Genomic DNA, 13,275 nt, shown 5'->3' on the forward strand with positions numbered 1-13,275 from the left:
ACCAATACTTTACATAACACTCTCATTAGTTTTGCAGGAACTTAGCAATAGTCTCATAAGTAATTTCCCTGCCCTGAGTTTCAAGTGTTTCCAAACTTTCTCCATATTGATGCCAAAGTGATCTCTCAAAAATACATCTCCACGTGACCCTTCATACAGAGCTCTTCATTGCCTTCAGCATGAAGTCAAAACTCTATCTCTTTATTACAGCAGTTGAGATCTCCCCAATCTACTTTAACTGCCACCAATCCTCTTTGCTACCCCAGGAACCTTTTGATATAGTCAACCTGGGCTTTTTCTAATTCACCCAACTACCAAATACAGCAAGTCCTTTCACATGGATATGCATTGCTTAATTCATGTACCTCCCACTCTTCTTTGAATTAGCCTACATTCTTTAGACTCATCATTTGCTCCATTGAACCATTTATAAATTCAACATCTCATTTATTTACATTTAAACATTAAATAGTTACATTAGAAAACATTTGGTGGCATCACCTTCTCCAAGTCAAGTCAGAAGAAAGTACTTCCTCTAGAGTCACATCCTTTTTAATTTTAACGTCTAGAACAGTGGTTATTCCATTGTGGGTTATTTGAAAATGTCTCTCTGACAGGAATTAGCTACTGGCAGGTGGATTATTGCTTATTCATCATTATATTCCCAATACTTTGTACTATATTTTGCAGTGCAGGAAGAAAATATATGCTTCTTGATATAAATTAAATCCAAGAGTTGTAAACTGACAAAGGAATCTCACTGAACTCTCTTTCATTCCCACAAAACAAGTGTGTGTGTGTGTGTGTGTGTGTGTGTGTGTGCGCACACTGGGTTTTTTGATGGAAGACTCTCTCCTAGTACTGTAGGGTAAACTTTTATGTACCTCCTTCCATTTGTTGATAGCAATTCTTGCCTTATATGAAGATAATATTCCAGCCTCACTGTAAGAGCATGCTGCAGGTTCTGGGCTGGAATACCTTGATTCCTCTCTCTCCTCGAATTACAGAAAGTTACTGATATGGTTGTTGGGTCAGGCAAACCTAGGGTCAATTGCTGGCTCTAGCAACAACTAGATGAGGTGCCCCAAATGAGCATTTTACATTAGATTCTTCTCCCGTGAAATTGGTAGCATATCAATAGCATTAAATTGTAAGGATTAAATAACATAACATTTGTAAAACATGTAATCTGATAACTAGTACCTGGGAGACATTTAATAATAGTAAATGAGGATGAGGATGAAGATGGTGGTGAGTGGTACTAGCAGCGCCAGCTGGCCTCGGACATGGTTTTGAAATGTGGTACAACTAACCAGAAAACTCACAACTGCAAGAACATGCTTACAAATCATTCTAAGCAGCATGACACATGGCCCATAGACCAATGGAACCCCACAAGTATGGGGTTATTATGTCCCCAGAAATACAAATTTCCTTAGGCACCATGAGAGGTTTTTGCAGTTAATAAAAATCTTCCTCATTCTTAAAGAAACCAGTGTGAGTAAAATCTGATATTTTTCTCTGAATGTAGCAGTTTTATTACACAGTATGGAGGTGTGTTCGTTCCTGCCCTATTTGCCAGAAAGGGGCCTCAGGATCTGGGGAGGTTTACTACTCAGGGATTGGCAGCATATATAAGGAGTTATGATGCAGATCGTGTGAAATATCTCAATCAGGAAACTCCTGGTGGACTTTTTGTGGCCCCCAGAGCATGAAGCTTCTCAAGGGTTCATTCTACCTCAGGGCTGCCTTCCCCTTGTACTTCATTACAGTTATTTTTGTCATTTCTGTGCAGGGATTGGTATGATACTTCCTTGACTTTGTATCTAGGTAAAAGTTTGTTAAAAGTAAATTTGTCAGTAAAAAACCCAAAACAAACCACCTGCTGTATACACAGGCTCATTCCTAATCCCCGTACTACCCTACACCCAGCTGATAAATATATCGGCCTCCAATAACACCTGCATGAATTTTTTACATTTCTAAGAAAAGTTTCCGTTTCTTTTTTTAAAATGTCATTAATTCTTTCTTAAAGCACTTTATCTATCACATTCCGGGGTTTTGCACTGGTAATGTACAGAATAGAACCAAGTCACTTCCCTCTAAATGCTCAAAGCCCATTGATGAAACAGACATAAAACTTGATGATTACAACAGGACATATTTATGATGAGAGCATCAAAGGGCATATATTTATCCTGCAGGAAGGTCAGCACCAAGTTTGTCAGGAGGCAAGGGAGAACAGAGTATGGGAAAAACAGAAGTGACTAATACCATATTCAGCATGCCTGGAGCTCTGGGTGCAAGTGGGACAGCAAGTGGCAACTGAAACTGGACATGGAGGCAGGATACATGTTGCAAAAAACCTTACAGGCATTCTAAAGCATTTGAATTTAAATAATGTAACAGAAACTGCTCAGTATGAAGTTGAATCTTTCTCCTTTCCTAGAAAAGCACATTTCTACAGATCCTTGTGAAGCAGCTGAAGAATTCAGGCACCTTATTTGAGGCTCCATAATATACAGCAGTTCCCTGCTGGGTGAAGTATCAACCTGAATGATAAGAATATAACGTTTTTCCTCTAGACCACAATCTATCAGTTATATAGAAATATCAGTTCAGGAAACATCCTCAAACAGAACCTCAGTGACTTCCAGGGTCTCAGCAGAACACTTCGTCACTTACTCTTCCAAATTCTGCATCAGATTAACCAGGCAATTATTTTCAGCATGGCTCAGACAATCTTGAACAAGCATTGTTTCATAAGGTCTATAAATAAAAACAAGAGGTGTAGACCTCTCTCTATTTGATGACAGTGAATTCACAGGAAAACACAGCTAATAGAAAAGTGAAAAAAAAAAAAGAAAAGCGAAAAGTATTGCCTATAAGGATAAAGAAAAGAGAGTATACTTAGGTAGTCTTCTGTGAATTGTATTACATTATAGAGAAGTAAGAGATATGGTTGTCCTACCTTTAAATTCTCCATTTTCAAAACTTTTACTGAGCATCCATGAAATTTGAATCATGATATTTGTGCTTTTATTGCTTAGATTTGAATGTGCATTCTGTCTTTTCTGTTAAACAGTATATTTCTAGGAGCTAATTTGTCTCATTGGGCTAAGAGTTTCCTGGGTTGATGATTTTCCCTTTATTTCATGCTCTTCCTATAGAAAGAGACCACCAACTATGACTCCTCTTAATATCTGGTACAATGATGTATACACAGTATCATGAATAAGAAACAACTAGTTAAAATATCAATTTAGATATATATAGTCAGATAGTTACTCCTTAAGAATGGAGACCGTGTCTTTGTTGTTCACTGTTTCACCCCAGTGCTTCCCACAGTTTTGCCAAAATGAAGATGTTCAAAACATGTTAGAAGAATATATACAAAGTTATACAAAAATAAATTTAATAAGCATAAATTAAGTTAGCTATTATTAATAAAGCATTGAGTTTGGGTCTGTGCAAGGTATATCAGTCCTCAAAGTATAAAGTATAATGCCTGTTTTCAAAAAGTTTCAAATCAGGTATAGCCCAGATGGAGGAACAGGAAGACCTGGAGCTCACCTCCTTTCCCCCCAACACCCCCTCCCCCACACACACCAAAATCACAAAAATTTACAAAGTAACTATCAATGAGAACTACCCGAAGACTAGCAGAAAAGATTTTCTACAACTAAAGATATAAAGAAGGAACCATAGGAGTATAGGAGGGGTGGAGATGTGGTGTAGTCAGGACCCATACCCCTAGGTAGGTGACCCACAAACAGGAGGAGAATTACAATTGCAGAAATTCTCCCCAAGGAGCAAGGGGTCTGAGCCCCACATCAGGCTTCCCAGGCCAAGGGTCTTACACTGGGAAGATAAGCTCCCAAAATGTCTAGCTTTGAAGGCCAGTGGGGCTTACTTGGAGTTCCAGAGGGCTGCGGGAAATAGAGACTCCACTCTTAAAGGGCACACACAAAACCTCACAAGTTCCAAGGGCCAGAGTAGAAGCAGTGATTTGAAAGGAGCCTAAGTCAGATCCTCTTGGAGAATCTCCCAGAGAGACAGGAGGCAATTGGGACTCACCCTGGGGACATAGATCATGGCAGCAGCCATTTTGGGGAGCTCATCCCACCATGAGGACACTGGTTTTGGCAAGAGCCATTTTGGAATCCTCCATCTTAGCTTGTTAATACTGGGACCCAGCCCTGGCCACTAGACCTGGGACGCCCCAGGTCAAGCAGCTAGCTGGGAGGGAAACAGCCTCAACAACCAGCAGGCCCCCAGAACCCCCAGCCACCACAGGATCCAGCCCCACAGACCAGTGGGCGAGCACTAGCCCCAGGATCCCTGGGCCCCATAGCCAGCCATCAGATCCCACCTCACCCACCAGGATGCAGGCACCAGCCCTGGGACCACATGGTCCACAGCCCTACCCACTAGCAGGTAGACACCAGCCTCAAGATTACCAAGGATCTGCAGCCAGCTGTGTATCTAGCGCACTCACCAGTGGAAAGACACCAGCTCCAGGAACCCTGAGCCCCACAGCCTGAGTCCCCTGGACCTGGTTCCACTCACCAGTAGGCTGACACTATCGCCAGGACCCAGCATCATCCACCAGTGGGTGGACACTAGCCCCAGGATGCCCGAGCCCCAGCCCCACCCACCAGATTTTGGACATCAACTCCAGCTTGAGAAAGAAGGACAAAACTGGAAGTATCATGCTCCCTGATTTCAAACTACACTACAAAGCTACAGTAATCTAAATGGCATGGTAGTGGCACAAAACAGACACATAGATCAATGGAACAGAATAGAGAGCTCAGAAATGAACCCACACTTATGTGGGTAATTAATCTATGACAAAGGAGGCAAGAATACACAATGGGGAAAAGATAGTATTTTCAATAAGTGGTGCTGAGAAAACTGGACAGCTACATGCAAAAGAAACAAACTGGACTACTTTCTCACACCCTATACAAAAACAAATTCACAACGAATTAAAGACTTCAATGGAAGACCTGAAACCATTAAATTTCTACACAAATCATAGGTATTACACTCTTTGGCATCGGTCTTAGCAATATTTTTTTGGATAAGTCTCCTCAGGCAATAGAAATATAGGGACAAAATAAACAATTGGTATCACATCAAAATAAAGGCTTTTGCACAGTGAAAAAACCAATACAGAAAAACCTCCTACTGAATGGTAGAAGATATTTTCACACTATATTCAACAAGGGTTTAATATCCAAAAATATATATAATTTATACAACTTACCATCATAAAAACAAACAACCCAATTAAAAAAATGGGCTGAGGTCCTGTATAGACATTTTTCCAAAGAAGACATACAGGCAAACAGGCAAATGAAATGATGCTCAACATGTCTAATCATCAGGGAAACTCAAATAAAAACCACAATGAGATATCACCTCAAACTTGTCAAAATGACTATTATCAAAAAGACAACAAATAACAAGTGTTGGAGAGAATGTGGAAAAAGGAACCCTCATGCAGTGTTGTTGGAATGTGAATCAGTGCAGCCACTATGGGAAAAAAATATAGAGATTAATTTTTTAAAATTAAAAATAGAACTACCATATGATCTAGCAATTCCACGCCTGGTTATTTATCCAAAGAAAACAAAACACTAATTGAAAAGATACATGTACTCCTATATTCATTGCAGCATTATTAATAATAGCCAAGATGTGGAAGCAACTTAAATGCCCATCAATATTTGAGGGAATAAAGATGTAATATATATAAATGAACATTATTCAGCCATAAAAAAGAATAGAATCTTGCCATTTGCCACACATGGATGGACCCAGAGAATATTATGCTAAGTAAAATAAGTCAGCTAGAGAAAGACAAATACAGTATGATTTCATTTACATGTGGGTCTAAGAAACAAAGCAAATGAACAAACATAATGAAACAGAAACAGACACAGAGAACAAACAGGTGGTTGCCAGAGGAAGGCTGTTTGAGGGGAGGAGAGAAATAGATGAGGGAGATTTCAGGTATAAAATAAATGAGTCACATCTGTGATATATACAGAGCAGGGAATATAGTCAATAATTATGTAATATCTTTGTATGGTAACAGATGGTAAGTAGACTTATCATAATAATTACTTTGAAATCTATGGAAATATCAAATTACTATGCTGTGTAACAGGAACTAACAGTGTTATAGGTCAATTCTACTTCAAAAACACTCTCATAGGAAAAGAAATCATATTTGTGGTTACCAGATGTGGGGATGGGGAGAGGAGGAATTGGATGAAGGTAGTCAAAAGTATAAACTTCTAGTTATAAGATAAATAAGTACTAGGGATGTAATATACATCATGATAAATATGTTATCTATGAAAGTTGTTAAGAGTAAATTCTGAGTTCTCATCACAAAGGAAACATTTTTTTTCTATTTCTTTAATGCTGTATCTATATGAGATGATGTTCACTAAACTTATTGTGGTAATCCTTTCATGATGTATGTGATTATTGTGATGTAACCATTAAACTTACACAGTGCTGTGTGTCAACTACCTCCCAGTAAAACTGGGAGAAAAATAAAATAGTTTCAAATCAGTCAGGGAAGAGAGACCTGACTACCTATAACAAAAAGGAGTCTTAATGGTACCTGGAAGAAGGGGAAAAAAGCAATACCAGCAAAAAATAATAAAATAAAAATATATTTTTAAAATTTCAAATATAAATGAAAGCAGGTGGATATTTCAGTAGGAGAGAGCAAAATGATTGAAGACTATGGACAAGGGTTAGGGTTATTCATGGTGTTATTCAGAAGTGAAAACCTCTTATAAGAATGTTATTCTAATATGCATGATAACCTCTAGGTAGCTTGTGAAAATGCAAATTCTTGTGCTCCATCAGAAGAGTGCCTAAGTAGTTCTGGGGTGGAGTTGAGGAATCTGCACTTTATAAAAGAATTTCAAGTGGTTTTGATGCTCTGGTGCTGGACCACACTGAGAACAGTGAAAGATGCAAAAGGAAAGTGGATGTCATATTATAAATGTAGTGGGTAGTATGAAGACAGATTGTGAGGATCCATGGGAGTGAAGAGCCTATGGAAGATGAAGAACAAACAAGTTGTGTTTTTAGGTAGTTGTTAAGCGGATATTATTCTCTTATCTGAAGTTAAAACACAGCAACAACAGAAACCTCATTACTGAGCATTTTTAAAGTACAGGAAAGTAAAAAAAAAAGTATAAATAAACCAATATTCACCCATCAAAAGATAAGTAATTTTGACATTTGGAACATGTCTTTCCATACCTTTATAACAAATGTTTTATGTGCATGTACATGTACACTTGTGTGTATATTCACATGAAATATACACACAACAATAAGTACACTGTATAGTAATCTATCTTTTCTCTTAATATATCATATATATCTATATCAATATTTATCTTGTTGCATGACAGTTCACATTTTATTTTACCAATACTCTGAAGTAAATGTTTAAGTAGTTTCTAAATTATCATTGCAATATATAATGGTGTGTTGAATATCACAACACATTACTGCATTCTTGCCCACTTTCCCCCATTAGACACATATTTAGAAGATGAATCACCAGACAGTAGATACTTAAAATATCAATACATTTACCAAAAGCTCTGAAGAACTCTTTTAAGAATTAGAAAAGTATCCTTTTAATTCACATTTCTTCTTGTTTATTGTACTTATTCATGATCCTCAGCCATGAATAATCTATTTGGGAGAATAATAATCATTACCAATAACTAAGAATTACTAAAACCTAGACTTTTCTACTGATCTAAATTATATCAGACACGCCTTGATAGTTACATACCCTAGAGGTGGTGAGACTTTTTGGACCCCAATTTATGACTTAATTTGTCCATTTTGCAGACATATTTTAACCATGGTCCTATTCTGTGCCAGGTGCAGTATAGGGTTACAGATACATAAGACATAATCCCTGTTCTCAAAGAATTCAATCTAGAACTCTGTAAATAGTAAGTTATTATTATTTTTTTTTTTTTGGCAGTACGCGGGCCTCTCACTGTTGTGGCCTCTCCCGTTGCGGAGCACAGGCTCCGGATGCCCGGGCCCAGCGGCCATGGCTCATGGGCCCAGCCGCTCCGCGGCATGTGGGATCTTTCCAGACCGGGGCACGAACCCACGTCCTCTGCATCGACAGGCGGACTCTCAACCACTGCGCCACCAGGGAAGCCCAGTAAATAGTAAGTTATTGGATTATCAGAAGAATGAAAGCATGTGTAAACATTTATCAGTATACGGTGGTAACTCACATTAGTGAACAATCAAACATCAGTCAGAGAAGAAAATGTAAAGAAAGAATACACTGAAAAATGTCCTAAATTAGCTTAGAAAGAAATATTTTGAGCATGGCCTTGCAAATTTGCATTGTCTTCACACTATAGATTATGGGATTCATTACAGGAGGGATGAGCAGATAAATATTGGCAATGAGAGTATGCAGAAGGGGAGGGGCATGCTTCCCAAACCTATGCACCAGTGACAAGCTCATCATGGGGATGTAGAAGATGGCAACAGCACTTATGTGTGATACACAGGTACCAAAGGCCTTTTTCCACTCCTCTGGGGAGGCAATGTTGAGCACGGAAGGGATGATCAGGACATAGGAGAGAAGGATCAAGACAGAGTCCAAGGTACCAGTAGAGATGACAATGGCCAGGCCAAATACACTGTTGATCTTGGTGTCTGTGCATGAAAGCTTCATCACATCAGCGTGGAAACAATATGGACGGTGAAAACATGACTTCCACAAAAGGACAGACGCTTAAGGAGCAGGAGTAAAGGCACTACAACCGTTGTCACCCTAATAACAATTGCAAAGCCCACTTTGATGATTCCTGAATTGGTTAAGATTGTGGCATATCTCAGTGGGTTACAGATGGCAGTGTAACGGTCAAAGGCCATTGCCAGGAGTAACAAGGACTCCATTAATGGGAAACCATGGATAAAGAACATATGGCCAATGCAGACATCAAAGCTGATTTCTCGAGCATTGAACCAGAAAATACCCACCATGGTGACCAACGTGGAAAGGCACAGCCCTAGGTCCATGAAGGACAAGCATGGAGAGGAAATAGTACATGGGCTCATGGAGGCTCGACTCAGTGATGATGACAAACAAGATCATGCCATTCCCTGAGATGACAATGGCAAAGAGACAACAGAATGGAGGATGGAGATCCAGGCATGGTATGTTTCAAAATGAGGGATGCCAGTAAGGAAGAAGACTGCAGAGTGGAAAATGCTCTGGTTGAAGGATGGCATGATGAGTGAAGGAAGCAGATTTCCCTGGGGAAAAGGAACATTTCCTGCAAAAACAGGGCCCACTTGTTATCTCTAGGCTTCAGTATATATCCATATACTCATACAAAAAAGATTAGATTAGATAATGGTAAGATATTTTCCACTTCTATGATTCTATGGTCATGGGCAGATAGGACATTTCTATACAAATCTGGGACAACACAAAAGGCAATTCATCCTGCTTCTTCACTTCTCACTTTCCAAGGCAAAAACCCTTAAGAGGTCCATTAAGAGTTAAAAGTCTTTGCATACCCAATGAAAACAGTATAGTTAAGATACTATCAATATTTACAGAAAGATACTCCTGTTTAAATAAATATGCAAGAACTATTGATAAAAATGAAATACTAGGAAAGAAGCAATTTAATCTGTGCAAAGAGACTGCAGTGTGTGACGGTTGGTAAAGCATTTATTCAAGAAATACCTGTGAAGCTGGTATCATTTAAGGGAATTTCTCCTTGAAGAAGATTTTCAAGGAAAATCTCCTTGAAGAAATAGGGCTTAAGTTAACCTTAATAAGAACAAAAATTCATTGCAAACTAACAGATAATAATTGGAACAGAATGATCTAAGTAAGGTTCTTAATATTCCTTCATAACAAAAGGACACTGAAAATGAATTGAGGGGTTTGAGGTGGGGGTGTAGTCCCTCAGAAAGCCTCATTAAGGCTGGATGCATCTCCATTCAGATAGTGAATGGACCATCTTCTGAACCATCTTCTCTGTTTGAGGATATGAGCATACACTCAACCCAGGTCAAGAAATCTCTAGGATCAAAAAAGTTCCTCTATATTGGTTCTTGTCCTGAGTTTTCTGATGCCCTATTTTTATCTGTAGAAAGAATGCTTGGTTTTTATAGTATGTGTGTATCCTCTTTCTCTCATTCATGCATGCATTCTTTCAAGAAATATGTAAATAACTGACAAAATGCCAGTGTGCAATGAACAGAATTAGAATTAGACCTAGTACTCCAAGATGGTCTATACATGACTTGGGGAAAAAAACGTCTGAGGGTAAGTTAATTTGATGAGTTTCATTCCAGCCCCTGAATGAACAGGGAGTAGCTTCAACTTGAGTGGGAATAACTGGTTACAGGACTTGTGATGAAGAGGGTGTTTGAGAAGAAAAGAAAAAAGTGTTCAATACAGCTAGCCTCTTAAAGACTTACTAAAAATAAATAAATAAATAATGGCTGGAAATTTTGAATTAAGAGGGAATGCAGAAAAAACTAAACTCCATGGGTTTTGATTCGGCCCTTGGACCTCAGTTGGAAAAGAGGCCTCATCGTTTTCACTTTTGACTCACAGGAATTAGAATATGTACTAACCTCTGCATTCCCAACAAAGTGACTCCCGCCCCGATAGTAAGGTTTAAGAGTTAAACTGATGCCTGGGTTGAAGTCACAGGAGTGGTGAAAAATATCTTACAGTAATAAAATCTAAGGGGAAGGAGGCCTGAAAAAAAGGACCTGGGGAATAGCAGTATTTAGGGAAAAGACAGAGTAGAACCTACTAATGAGACTGCAGAGGCATGGCCACTGAGGTGCAAATGAACCCCAGGAAAAAGCAAGGACTTCATCAGTTTTTCTCAGACATTTGATCTCAGAGCCAGGAAAATGCCTGGCACAATAGTGTTCAAGAGTCTGTTGAATAAATGAACTGAATTGCATCCGTGACAGACCCTAGACACAATATCAGGCATATATTGTGGTTCCTGATATAGAGCCCCTTCAAATTAGAAGTAAAGTTTATGTAAACATTCTGGTATATATTAATATAGGAGATAAGCTGACAATTTTCTTGTTAATCTGGTGTTTATCTTGGGTACTAGGACTTTGCTCAAATTTAGATCTGGTGATAAAAACAAATTTTTCTGGATGAAGTTGTAAGGACCCTTAATTGTATCCTCTTTATTTTATTTTTATTTTTATTTTTTTTGCGGTACGCGGGCCTCTCACTCTTGTAGCCTCTCCCGTTGCGGAGCACAGGCTCCGGACGCGCAGGCTCAACGCGCCCAGCCGCTCTGCGGCATGTGGGATCCTCCCGGACCGGGGCACGAACCCGTGTCCCCGGCACCGGCAGGCGGACTCCCAACCACTGCGCCACCAGGAAAGCCCCATGTCCTCTTTATTTTTAAGATGAGGAAGTGGAACCGAGCAGGATCATAATGGGGCCTTCCCAGGACAGACCACTCCCCCATATCCTCTGCTTTAGCTCCTCTCTGAAATGCCCAGATAACAGTATCTAATGCACATTTCCTGAGTTTTTTGGTTTTTGTTTTTTTTACAGATGCTAAAACCCCCACCAAATGGAAGAACTTAACTACTTGATGACGATGAGCACATAGCCCCCAGACCCACTGGAGCCTGAGGAGTGATAATGTTAACACCTGTGACACTGCCCTGCTCCCTCACCATCAACCAATCAGAGAATTGTGCCCAAGCTGATCACAGACCCTGGGATGCTCCTCCCTCACCTTGCCTTTAAAAATGCTTTCCTGAAACCCACCAGATCTGGGAGTTCGCGTGTTTTGAGCACTAGCTGTCCTGAACTTTTCTCGTGGTGCCCTGCACTAAGTGCTGCATTTTCCTTCACATTGTAAGTAGATGGGCTTTACTGCACATGGGCAAGCAGACCCAAGTTTGGTTCTGTAGCAGAAGCAGGCTCTCAAGTTAATGTTCTTTTTATTATAGTAAATAAATTAAGAGACCTCAATGGATTATCCAGGTGTCCAAACTAGCCTTCTCCTTAATAATAGTGATAATATTTCAGTGTCTCCTGTGGGCCAAACAATTCACGCCATTTTATCTCTTTTTCTGAATCGTTCTTTCCACTGTTCTGCAAGCTTCTCATGGTATCTTTTTTCAACTGATATAATCAAAGGGAAACATAGTAGGGTTATTCTAATTCATGGAACTCTATTAGTAAAACTTGTGGGCAGGAATAGCTTTCCTTTTTTTAAATTCTGTGATTCTTAAACAACCCTTGGGCATCCTTGCACTAAATCTAATGAGCTAATAGTAAATAACTATTCTTGGAAATATATATTTAAATATCTCTCCCCCATGGAGAATTCTTTAAGACAGGGGCTATGACTTAAACATCCTTGTAAGGAGGCCACCAAGAACATGTAAATATTGCTCCCATTACAAAGGTTCACATCCATCATTATCACAACATGCACTGGGTATTATCAGCTCCTTTTCACAGATGAGAACATTGAGGCTAAGATTAGAAAAACAAGGCTTAGAAGAATCATGTTACTTTCTCACATTTATCCACATGGCAAATCTAATAATTGAACTTTGTTCTCTCTGACTTCACTCTGCTCTCTTCACTTCTTATTTTTAAAAGAACTTAACTTTAAAGAAAAAAGTGGAATGAATGATCACATACTCATGTATATATAGATATACGCATGTATATCTATAATATACAAATCTCTTGAATATGTACTACTGAGTTCACAAATTTCCTCTGAACTGTTAGTTTTATAAACTATCTGAAGATTATACAGTCTCTGATGTATTCAGAAAATACTTCAATGCACTAAAACACTGACCTCATGCAAAGAAGACCTTTTGAGTCTGGAAAGGGAGGTCATTTGACCCTTTGAAAGTCATCTCAGGCAGCAGCAGAGAGTCTTTTAAAGAGAGAGAGAGAGAGAGAAAGAGAGAGAGAGAGAGAGAATTATCTCAACCTCATAAAATTACAGGCAGAAATGTCTTCTGTTCTAAGGCTGGGGAAACAGTGCCTGATCAGTCTTGCCCCTTTAAACCATCCCCAAAGAAGTTCTCTTTTGTCAGGAGAACTCACTGGCAGTTTTCAGGAATGAGAGAACACTCAGATTTGAGAAAGAAAGACTTTATAAGGAGCCCAGGAGCTTCCTGGTGAGAGCCATTTACTCAGCAGAAAAACAA

General features: G+C 39.2%; 1 pseudogene; it reads right to left on the reverse strand.

The window, feature by feature from the left end:
* Nucleotides 1-8,371: 8,371 nt before the first annotated feature.
* LOC115839453 (olfactory receptor 51F2-like) lies at nt 8,372-9,318 on the reverse strand (annotated as a pseudogene).
* Nucleotides 9,319-13,275: the final 3,957 nt, after the last annotated feature.

This window comes from Globicephala melas, chromosome 8 (genome assembly GCF_963455315.2).
Source record: "Globicephala melas chromosome 8, mGloMel1.2, whole genome shotgun sequence".
Lineage (NCBI taxonomy): Eukaryota > Metazoa > Chordata > Mammalia > Artiodactyla > Delphinidae > Globicephala > Globicephala melas.